This window comes from Lissotriton vulgaris, chromosome 8 (assembly GCF_964263255.1).
Source record: "Lissotriton vulgaris chromosome 8, aLisVul1.2, whole genome shotgun sequence".
Taxonomy (NCBI): domain Eukaryota; kingdom Metazoa; phylum Chordata; class Amphibia; order Caudata; family Salamandridae; genus Lissotriton; species Lissotriton vulgaris.
Window position 1 is genome coordinate 400153295 of NC_141696.1, and position 12438 is coordinate 400165732.

Consider the following 12438-nt stretch of genomic DNA (forward strand, 5'->3'; position numbering starts at 1 on the left):
GGGCTGAGTCCCCTGTCTTTCTTTTTCTTACGCTTGCAGCTTCACTGAAGGTTCCTGTCCTTCCTGCTCAGCCGCCGGGCTTGGCTCCGCCATTTGACATGAGCAGCTGACCGGCCAGGCTTGGCTCCGCCGGCCGGACCACATCCCCCAGCATCCTTGGGGGCAAGCGACGACGCCTGTAACCAGCGCGCCAGGCGGCGCATAAAGCACTGGCAGGTCCTTCGTCCCGCGAGGACGCGCGCGGGACGCGCCGGACGAAGCCCGGACTAAGGGCGGACAGTCTAAGACAGTCCGAGACAGGCAGAGACTGGGCTGGGCCTGTTACTCTGCCCGTAACTTTAAGGTGAGACCTTCCCATCGCTCGAGGCTGACCCTGGACATTATTAGGCACTGACTTTATATGCAGTGTGGTTAAACTGTTCTGAGGGCCTGAGGTACACATTTCCTGTGTTTCTACACTGTGTTTCTGGGAGGGTATTGTTTATTGGTGTACTATGCCTAGTAAAAAGCTATCTCCGGTAAAAAACACTATGGACAACTACTTAGTGCAGGTAGTTGCTAAAATTAATAGTGAGAGGAGATCCTCACTTGGGTTGGGTGTATCTCCTAAATCTCCTACATCTATTCTTCTGGCACCTGACCCCGTACAATGCCCTGACCCAGTTAATAGTAATTGTCCGGTTGTAATACCTGATTTTGATGACAATGCTCTCCCGGACCAGACTAATTGTGCACTGGAGGTCAGTGATAGTGAAAATGAGGCTGAACTACATCCACATGAGGTAAAAGCCCCTACCCCAGTACCTGCGCCACGCACTACAGGAGGAGTAAGAAAGGGCCAGCCAAAGCGTGTAGGGCTTCGTTCAAGTCGTAAGAAGCCTGCCTCCCCACCAAGTAACATGGGGGTGGAAGAAGAAGGGTTAAGTGAGGAAGTCGGTGTGTCTTTAACCAATGAGCAATTTAAGAAGCTGTTGGCCATGATTGACACCAAGATTCAGGGAATTGTAAAGCTGTTGGTAGGAAAGATAGACAAGCTCACTAACGAGGTTAAACGATTAGAAGGTCTTTTGAGTAAAACATTGGAGGAAGTACACAAATTGCCTGCAGAATTGATAAACAAGGTTGAGCTACAGAATGGACCTTCTAGATCTGAGGATGGTGGGGAAGTGTTCCCCCTGTCTAATCATCCTGTGGTTCCACAGGTAGCTGTAGGGGATGGTGTGCAAGGGGTAGTTATCCCTCCTGTTGTACTTCCAGCTTCGGAACCTGTGAAAGGCTCGGTTGAGCTTATAGTTGAGGCTTCCCCCCTAGTCCTTGTTTTAGCTAATGTCCCAGCACTGGCTCCAGGTCAGGATGAAACTACTTCATCACTGTTGTCCAAAGCCTTACACTGGCTAACCAATAATATGGTGATAACCCCCTGGGGTAAGCAACAACTGGCAGAGGAACTAGTTATGGCCAGGACGGTGGAGTGGATTGGTAGCAGTCCAAAAAGATTCAGGGGCGATTGTGTTGTTTTGAATTTTTCAGATCCTGAGGTACTAACCAACATCCTGCCCAATCTTTTACCGCCACAGCGAAGGTCCACTGACATCATCCCACTTACCTTAGACTTTTTTTTACTACTGGAAAGGGGGGGTCCCAATCGGTGTACATTAAGAACAATATGGAATGTGGTTTCTACAAAGGGGAGGAGTGTTGCTAAACCCTCTGAGTGGGGATTAAATCTTGAGAATAGGTTCTCAGCCTTCTCCAATTTGAATGATTGTGATTGACTCCCAGGGGGTAAAAGTTTATTACCATCAGTTGTAAAAGATCAGAGATTATGCTCCCTGACTGTCCACAATGGTAATGAGGTTGCCCAATTGGATGCCTCAAGCACTGTAGCGCAGACAAGTAATTGTAATTGTAATTGTAATTAGATTTGTTGAGCGCGGTTGCTGCCCACGGGCGTCCAAGCGCTGAGTAAGTAACAGAGATGGGGCGGAGCAGAAGAGTTAGAACTCTAAGGATTTGGCAAACAGTAAAGTTTTCAACTGTTTGCGAAATGAGAGCAGGTTCGAGTTGGACCGGAGTTGTAGAGGAAGCGTATTCCATAGTTTGGAGGTATTCAAGGAAAACATCCTACCACCGGTCCTGGCTCTCTTTACTCTGGGAATGACTGCCAGGAAAGCCTCTGTGGAGCGAAGGTTTCTATTAGGGTGGTAGGGGATGACTAGATTGTCATTAAATGCTGGCCTGTCTTCCAGAAGGCTCGATGCGCAATACATAGGGCCTTGAATGCCACTCTCTGCCTCACTGGCAACCAATGTAGGCTTTTTAGTCCAGGTCTGGCTGACTGGGTTCGCGGGATCTGTAGCAGGGTACGGGCTGCGCAGTTCTGTACCACCTGCAACTTCCGAAGCGTCATCTCATGGGCAAGTTCAGTAGTATCAGTAGTATGAGTGCCCTTTCCCTTGATTGTAACTCCTGATGTGCAACCTGACTGTCCAACCGGGGTGGGGAATCAAATCTCTTGGAATTTGGCTGGGCTATGCTCCAAAGTAGATTGTGGGGACTGGCTTGGCTTTGTTAACTCATATGATGTATGTATGTTTCAAGAGACATGGGCATGTGAACCTGTATTTGTGCTAGGATATTTACATTTTTCAGTGCCACCAATAAAGGGTCCGAAAGGGAGACCAATGGGGGGGTCTTACAATTTGGGTTTGTCAGACCCTTAAACTTACCATAAAAAATATAGAGACTAGCTATAACGACATCCAGTTGATTAGGGTAACCAGTGATATAACAGGGCCACTAGATATATACAACATATATGCTAGGAGTAATAAGGGCGGTAGATCTGATGTTTTAATTGCATTGGGTAATCTTCTTGATAAATTTTCCCCTGATAATAATGTTGTGATAGCAGGCGATTTTAATCGGACTTTTGGCCTCTGGTCTTGGGCGAGGCGTCCATTGGAGCAGAAGAGGACTCCCATTGGGGTATTCCTGTGTTAGATCTGAAGCCAGTTACACGTTGGACTGAGGACATCATAGATCTGAATGCAACGTGCCTAGAAAAAGGTCTGAGAGCTCTGAACGGACGTACAGCTTTGGACAGAAAAGGCTCAATGACCTTTGATAATGGAAGACACAAAAGCAGGATAGATTATGTTATTAGCAGCTTACCACTGTGGTCATCTGTCTGTGATATGGAGGCCGTCGTGAGACCCGAGAGTGCTCACAACCCCTTATGTGTGGAGCACAAATGGTGGCCCGCGGGGTCAAATCCTCCTTGTTTGAATGCTCTTGCTCCGCCTTTGATCATTTCAGAAAATAACATGCGTAGGCTTAAATGGGCTAGTGTAGTGACCAATCAACAGGCTATTGATAGTATCAATTATGAAACAGACAAAGCTATAGTTGCTTTGGAAACAACTAGTGTTTCCCCCTCTGGCCTGAAGGAAGTGGTTAATATTCATGATACCCTTTTCGCCAAGATCAAAAAACATTTCCTGAAACCCGTTAGGCGAAATGGGGCTAGAGCTAGCAAAGATGCAAAATGGTACAATGCCGAATGTAGGGCTGCACGTCTGGCTCTAGGTCAGGCAATCAAAAAGAGGGTGGCTGAAACTACCCGTCTAGCCAGAAAGAGTTATAAAGCCTACATAATGAAAGCTAAAAGAGCCTGGGATGAGCTACACTGGTGTAAATTGAAAAAAGCTAGTGATAGAAAGGATTCAAGAGCGTTTTGGAATATCGTTAAATGGGGTAGTGAGAGAGTAGAGGAACCTCCTAACAACAATGTACCTCAGGAAGCTTGGGTATAATTTTTTAGCTCACAGTATGCTCTTAATACTCAGATTACAGGTGAGGACAGTATTACTATGTCCTTTTCTCACGGTAATATTTTTAATGACAAAGAGATTCTGATTGCTATAAATGCTGTGAATAGAGGACGTGCTCCTGGATCAGATGGCGTCCCTGCAGATATCTTTTTAAATGATAAAGAGCGGTGGTGTAAACATATCCATTTACTTATCAATTTCATTGCCAAGGGTGCTGAGGTCCCGGCATCTTGGAGAGGAGCTGTGATTATCCCTGTGTTTAAAAAGGGAGACCGTGCACAGCCGGGTAATTATAGGCCAATAAGCCTTATTGACACTGTACAAAAAATAGTCGGCCGGGTGGTTGTAAACAGGCTCCTAGAATGGGCAGAGGACAATAATATTTTATCACCCTACCAAGCAGGATTTCGAAGGGCAACAAGCACGGTGGACCAAGTATTCCGTTTCCAATTGCTTCAATGGAAGACTGTGGTGCTGGGAGGAGGCAGCCTATATGCGGCATTTGTTGAATTAAGGGCTGCCTTCGACCTGGTGCCGCGGGCCAAATTGTGGCAAGTTTTACAGAGTCTGGGGGTCCCTGAGGAATTATTGACCTTGGTAATGCGATTACATGAGCTTACTTTTGCTAAAATACAGTGGGGAGGCCATGATATGGTCACCGATGAATTTCCAGTAGAAAGAGGGGTTCGACAAGGGTGTTCAATGGCTCCAACCTTGTTCACTTTGTACATAAATGGCGTTGTCCCCCGTATGGTTACAGCCCCAGTAGATGCTCCATCGCTTTCAGGGTTAAAAATCCCTATATTAATGTTTGCGGACGATACGCTTATTATGTCAAAAACGCCTAGTGGTTTGCAGCGTGCTCTGTCCATCTTTGAGAATTTCTGTGGGGAACATGGGTTGGAGGTGAACACCATTAAAACTAAACTCATGGCTTTCAAACCACACCGTAGTTTTAAGTCTAACATTGTTATGAGTGGGCGGCCTCTTGGGGTGGTAAACTCATTCACTTACCTGGGAATTCTCATTGCAGATAATAATAGGTGGAGCCAGCATATAAATATTGCCACTCTGCGACATAAGCAATTATCGGGTGCCATTAATTCGGAGCATAGGAAGTCTTTGACCAAACCTGTCAAGCCAGCTTTGCTGGTTTATGAAGCAAAGGCTATAGGGTCCGCACTATATGGTGCGGAGATGTGGGGCTTTGAAAATTTGAACTCCCTACAAGGGTCGGAGAGCACATTTTTAAGATTACTGACTGGCACCCCGAAAAGTACTCCTCTCCTGCCTTTAAGATATGAGCTTGGTAGGAAACAAATCAAGGATCTAGCCAGACGACGACCCATCTGATATTGGCGAAGACTCTGGACTACTCCCGAGCTTGCGCACTATGCCGAAGGTTTTATTGATGTCATAAAGGCGGATTGCTCCATAGAATTAGCTGGCTCAATTCACTGAAGGTAATACTGTTCGAGCTTGGGTTAAGTTCCATATGGCTTGATCCATCAGGTGCATCATTCCCTACCAAGTCTGCCCTAAAAAATATATTTGGGGAACACGTTGCTAACAAGAGTTTGTGTAATTCTAGTAATGGGTCTATGTCCGCGGGTTTCCTTGAGGTAAAACTGTACCCGGCTTTGGAGTTGTACTGGGATATTATCTCTAAACCAGGTGACAGGAAGCTCCTATTCCAATTGAGAGCTGGAGCCCTCCCCATAAGATCATTGACAGCCAAATGGGGCTCAGGGGGGTGTGACATCTGCCCAGCCTGTGGAACGGGGAAGGAAACTCTTCTTCATTTTTTGTTTGCTTGCAAAGCATATTGTGTCCCAAGGCGCGCCTGGCTAGCACCTATGTGTAGGAACCTTGGTACCACTTGTAGTTTTGTTGCTCTGCGCATTATATGTTCAAGCCCATTAATTGGATATCAATAGCGACAGCTAAATATATTGGCTGGGCATGGGCGATCAGACAGAGACTGCTAGTCAATTAACTATTCTCTGGGCGATCAGACAGAGACTGCTAGTTGGTTAACTATTCTCTGTCTGTAAAATCTGTTTCTTTGAATTTATCTTTCTAGTTTTTAGATTAATAATGAACAGAGACTGCTAGTTAATTGACTATTCTCTGTATGTAAAACCTGTTCTTATGAAATTGACACTATCGCACTTTCTTTTTAGTTTTTAGATTAATAATGAACAGAGACTGCTAGTTAATTGACTATTCTCTGTATGTAAAACCTGTTCTTATGAAATTGACACCATCGCTCTTTAAATTGTATATGCTTTTTATAATAATGTATTAATCAAATCTCTTATGAATTCTTTTTAATTATTTAACAAATACTGTGAGACTTTGTTTTTTATTGATTGTATTTTATGGATCCAATAGTGCTTTGTAAATGTGTTTGATTGTAAATTGTTAGACCTGGCACCTTGGCGTGCATTTCCCTTCCACTTTTTGCTGGTGTGCCTCCGATGTTTTGCTGGTTTTCCGATACTCAGGGCACTGCGCCACGGCCGACCCGTGCCGCAGTGCAAGTGCTCCCTACTGTAAATTGTACATGTGATTGATGTCCATGATTGGTGCATTGGATTTACTGTTAGTCCCAGTAAAGCGCACCAGGAGTGCCAGGGCTTGTAGATGCCAATACTGCTAGTGGGCCTGCAGCGCTGGTTGCGCCACCCACAGAAGCAGCCTTAAGATGTGTCTGGGGTCCGCCATTGCAGACCCCGCGTGCAGTCTCGTACTGTCACGCTGGCTGGGCAAGTGCACCCACTTGCCAGCCCCTAAACGTTCCCTTAACTTCATATTAGTCACCCCTATGGTAGGCCTGCTGGCAGGGTGCATTGTAGGTGTAAGGTAGGACAAGCCCTGATGTGTGTGGCATGTCCTAGTAGTGACTTACAACTAAATTCGTACTTCACTATTGTAAGGCTACCTGCTTCCGTTAGGCCAGAATGGGCTGCTGGAATTATTACACTCTATAATCCCAGCAGGCTCAGGGAGCATGGTAGAGAGTCGTGTTTAGTATGCCTGAACTCAGAATAATAAAATATTTCTTTTAGTAAAGTTTATTTTAATATCCTGTGTTTGCGAATGCTACTTTTAGAAAGTTAGCATTTGCTTGCCTAACCATTTCAGCCCGCCTCTGCTGGTATGTGTATCTGACTGTCTGGGATGTGTGAGTGACAGGGCTGGGGGATGACAGGTGGTGAATGCGCAGATTACACCTTAGTGGGAGGTAGGAGTGGCTCTTGACTCTGAATCTTGCTGTGCTCTGCCACCACAATGCTGGCTCCACCCTCCTGGGGAGCGACTGATGACTCAGCCGACACCTGGCCCAGGAAGGGCGAAGCCCCATCAACAAGGTACTTCTGGCTGCCCCTGTCCACACAATGCTGGCTCCACCTCCTGTGGAGCGTCTGATGTGCCTGCCCCTCACACTGAAAGCAGAGGCCGGATTGCACCCAACAAGGTACTCAAGGACTGAGAGTGGCTATGCAAAGGCCCCCATGGCCTGTAAGAACAAAAGAAATGCAGTATAAAAGTAGGAGCCCTGCTCCTTGTAAATTAGATCCTGTTTGGGCTACAGAAGGAACTCTACCCGACGAGAAGGACCGGGAAGGACAAGGAAGAGTGCTGTCTCTTGCCTGTGTCTGGTGCCTTGCTGCAGAAGGAGAGGAAAAGGAAAGACTACAAGAAGACTTTTGCTTTGTGAAACTTTGTGCCAAACTCTGCTGAAAGATCTCCAAGGGCTTGCTGTTGAACTTGCCCCCTGACCAGCGCCCCAGGACCAGTGGGCGATACATCCTGAAGAAAGCGACTGTGTGTGCTGCTTATCGCTGCAGTACTGACCGAGGGGTCTGGGAGCGCTGGGCAAGCCTGCCACGCTCCCCGTAATCCAAGGCATCGACATCCCCCCAAGCACCGTGACCGGGGCCCAAAGCAACAGCGAGAGCAACGTGAGGTCCAGCCGCCGCTGGCCCGAACACCGTGACCACATTTGCACCGGGAGCCCGAAAGCAAAGTGAAGGAGGACCCGTCCGGTCCAAGCTCCCGAATTGACTGCACTTCGAGCCGTCAATCCACCTGCAAAGACGGACAGACGCCCTGTGATAACCCCCCCTCTGGTCGGTATCCTGCCCGACAGCTCAGCTGTGAGCGCACAGCTACAACCGGCACTTGGGCTGGGTACGTCCTGCACTTGGGGACCGTACTGCCACTGGCCGTCATCACACAGCCGCCGCCCCCAGGGTCGGAGCGAACGACGAAGGAAGGACCCTGCCGCCGCTGAACACCGCCGCCCCGGATGACCCGTGACCTGCCCGGCTGAGAGCCGCAGCGAAAAGCGACTCCGGAAAAGCAACGCGACCTGGGACAGCTCCCCTGGAAGCCGCCCGCTCCACAAGAATTTGAAAGGTACTGTGTTGTATCCTCACGGTGCGAGCGTCCGGCACCTCGAGCTCGCACCGCGCTATCTGCCCCTAACGCGAGCCGCCTCTGAAACCGAGGCTCGCACGGCTCCTGGTCCTCGGAGCCCCCGTGGAAAGCGCATTGAGGCGCTACGAGACACTGAACCTTGTTGAACCTGGGCAGAAGGCCCAAAAGATTGCTTATTGCTAAGAAAGAACTGTGGCAACCGGAACTCAAGTAACCTGGAACCGCTATTAAAAGTTTGACAACTGTATTTACAAGCCTGCTTGAAATTTATATAAAGATATATATTTTTACAAATACAGTTTGGTGTCATTGTGTCATTGTGTATTGGGTTGGTTGTGATGGTGTAATATTGCAAATGTTTAACCCTATGTGCCCCAAAGATTAGCCTAAGACTGCTTAAGCCACACTACCTAGAGGGTAAGCAGAGGTTGTCTTGAAGGTAACCCTCAGCCCTGACGAGGAAGAGAGAGTCCCTGCTTGTCGCTAGTGCTACACTGCGCCAACTAGAGACTCCCCCTTCCTACATAAATTTAATACTATTATAATATTGTCAATATTTTGTGTATGTTTTGCTTTTATGAGTATACACTCGAATAAAGCACTTTTTGAATTGAAGTTCATTGTTTTCCAGGCCTTCTTCTTGTTGTGACTTTGAGTGACCATGTGACTGGTGGCCAATTTGTGGTGGTAGTTTAGAAATGTGCTGCTTTTGCCATATAGGCCTGCATGTGTTTCATTTGATCCTTTTGGACTAGACCTCTTGTTGTTGTGGGCCTGGCCATATGGCTGGCAGCCATTTTGAAGCCAGGAAGTATGCTTTTGCCATAGGCCTGCATTGTCTGTCCTCCCTTTCTTGTTGTTGTGGGTGGCCTGGTCATGTGGCTGGTAGCCATTTTGTGGAGCCAGCTTGTGTGCTTTTGCCATAGGCCTGCAAGCTTGTGGCCTAGTCTTTCAATAGGCCTTTTATCCAGTAGGCCCAGAGCTACTCATGGGTGCATGAAACAACTGTCACTTTGGTGTCCGTTGAATTTAAACATCATTTAGGGCATGGGTGGCATTGGATTGAATTGTGAAATGTGTTTTTGGGGGGTATTTCAGTTTTTGTGTGTGTTAAATAAATGCCTTTGTTGGATGTGTGTGTGATGTGGTTGTTGCGTAACGTTCCAACCTTTCTTAGCCCTGTGGATTTTCATTATTTTCATTTTTGCATTAAAGCTGTGTTGTTTAGCATGCCTCCTTTGCATGGCCATATAGGTGTGCTTGAGTTCATTGTTTTGCAGCCTTCCTGATTGTTGTAACTGTGAGTGACCATGGGGCTGGTAGCCATTTTGTGGTGGTAGTTTAGTAGTCTGCTGCTTTTGCCATTTAGTCCTGCATGTCTTTTCTTTGCTCCTCTTAGCTTACTGCTTCCACCCTCTTTGCCAGCTGCATCTCCCTCAATGACGTGATGAGCAAATTAATGCCAAAAAGGTTCCACTTCCATTAAATTTGAATTTTTGTTTTTCTTCTTCTTCTTTCCTATCCTTCCTGAGTATAAACAGCATACCATGAAAACCCTTGTTGTCAAAGTCTTACACATGGCTACACTGTTATGTTTATTTTTTATAACTTAAACTGAGTTAATGAAATGTAATATTCTAACACTGACAAGTGTGACCACCACCCACTAAGTTATATATTATATTTTTTTGTTTGTACTAGTATTAATTGAACCACAACAACAAATGCAACATTTCACTGATGTTCTTCTCCTAGCTTCTTTGCTTTTAGGTGCACAAAAAGACTGAGAAGGGGGTGTCATCATCACCAGTTGTACTGCCAGACAGAAGTCCAGCTGCACACCACTTCATGTGACGTGTGACGACAGACATCTCTGCAACATGTGCACCTGTGTCCTGCTGACGTCGGAAGAAGATGGCCCCAAAGAAAGGTTCCAGGTTCTCCAGTACCAAGAAAGTTGCCAGTTAGCAGAAGGAACAGAAGAAGGAAGTGGCACTGCCACTTACCAAGACTGGTGTGCCAGCCAATACTTTTTTTGGGAAACAAAAAATTATGCCTCCATCAGCGATGCCTGGGGATCAAGCTGGGAGCAGCACCTCTGTATTAGCGGGCTCACCCCACCAACCTAGGCCCAAGCCCATGAGTGTTGCGGAGGTTGCCAGTTTACTTGCCCAAACGCCAACGAGCAGTGATGTTGAAATTTCATTATCGCAAAGTAGTACCCAATCAACGCAGGCGGAAACTCAGCAGATAAGTGGGCATCAACAGCCGGAACAACAGCTGCAACAACATCCGCAACAACAGCTGCAACCACCGCCCACAATAGTAGTTGTAGAAGTAGGGGCAGTTCAGGAAATCGAGATTCCTGCAGAGGAAGGAGAGCAAGCCACTCTTTCAGAAGATCCATTGTCTTCCAGATACCCAGCAAGGAAAAGGAGGGTTATTCCAACTTCTTTTTCAAGTCCCTCTTCTGATGATCTAAATACCACTTGGAAGCCACCAGTTCGGTCTGAGGGTAAGGCTTGCCATGCGACAAGGCTAAGGAAAATGTAGGTTCCAGGAAGCCTTAGAGTTATAGAGGAATATGTAGAAGAGGTGGATGATGTCGAGCCAGTCATCATGAAGATCACTCCCGTCCCAGTGGAGATGGAGACCGACATTAGTTTTACCCCATACCAAATTTCTGTGAGGGATATGGCACGAAAACCACCAACACAGGTAAAACCAACACGACCTCCAGCTTCCATATTTGCATTTGCAAAGGCCCGGCAGGTAGTGGTACTGCAACTGCACAGAGTCAAATTCCAGGCACACCCTCCAGTTCATCCGGAATTGCAAGTGGCACCTCCAGCAGCACAAGAATATTCACCTTCCTAGTTTGGGACTTCTTTTTGGTCAGCAGTAAGGAGGATAACATTGCCATATGCTCACTTTTTCGACATTGTGTTAGTTGGGTAAGCTTGGTACAAACTATGGTACCAGAGGCCAAACAACTCATCTGAGAAAACACCACATGATCAAGTGGAAGGTGGACCTACATAGCATACAAAAAAGTAAAACTGCACCCATTGCTGTTGGTGGGGATGAAGAAGTGGAAGAAGATATGATTGCGGAGGAAGATGAACAAGAGGGAGACATTTTCTCTGGTATTCAAAGTAGCCCTGTCCCCAGCAGTGTAGTGGTACCACCCACATCCTCAGCTACATCTCATTGGCACCGTAGTAAGAGTCAGGCTGAGACACCATGGCAACAGAGTATTGCAATGGAAAAAAGTGTGTTGTTGAACCTAACTGGATTCAAGAAGTCACCTGCTTCAGCTGCACCAGAAAGGAAACAAATACAGCCTACCATTGTCAGCATGCTTAGGTCGGAGGGGCAGTATGAATGCAACCACCCAATGTACGTTTGTACAATGTGAAGCTGGCTAAAATATTAACTCTGGACCTTCTCCCTTTTTCTTTTGTGGAAGCGTGGGTTTCCTTGATTTTGTGACAGACATCTGCCCAAAATGGAAGGTTCCTAGCCAGCCCTATTTCACCAGAGTTGCTGTCCAGCACTACATCATGATGTGCTGGAATTGCTTGGACAAGCTTTGTGGCAGAGTGATGCTCACAATCTCCATCTGGAAACAGACATGTGGACCAGTTGCCATGCAACTGATTACATGTGCATCACTGCACACTGGAACTTTTTTGTGGGGGGTTAGAGAAAAGATATCGGAAGCAGGTGTTGTTGACTCTGCTGAGATATTTAATGCTACTCGGAACATGCAAGTGTAACCATGTTCGCCATGGAGAAATCTCACACTGCTGCAAATATTTTGGAAGAGTTTAACAACAAGATTTTTGAATGACTGTGCCCAATAGGGCGTAAAATTGGATTTGTTGCCACAGATAATGGCAGTAATATAGTAAAGGCCATGCAGGATGGCGGCTATTTCAGGGTCCTGTGTTTGGCGCACTGCATTAACATTATTGTTCAAGACTTTCTGAAAAAAGAAGCCTGAGTCAGCAAATTACTGACCACCTGCAGAAGAATATGCACACATTTCATCCATTCTTTTCAAGCCCGGAATCAGCTGAGGATAATTCGATTTGAGCATAGAAGGCCAGTCAAAGCACTCATCCAGGAGGTGCCAACACATTAGAACTCAACTTAT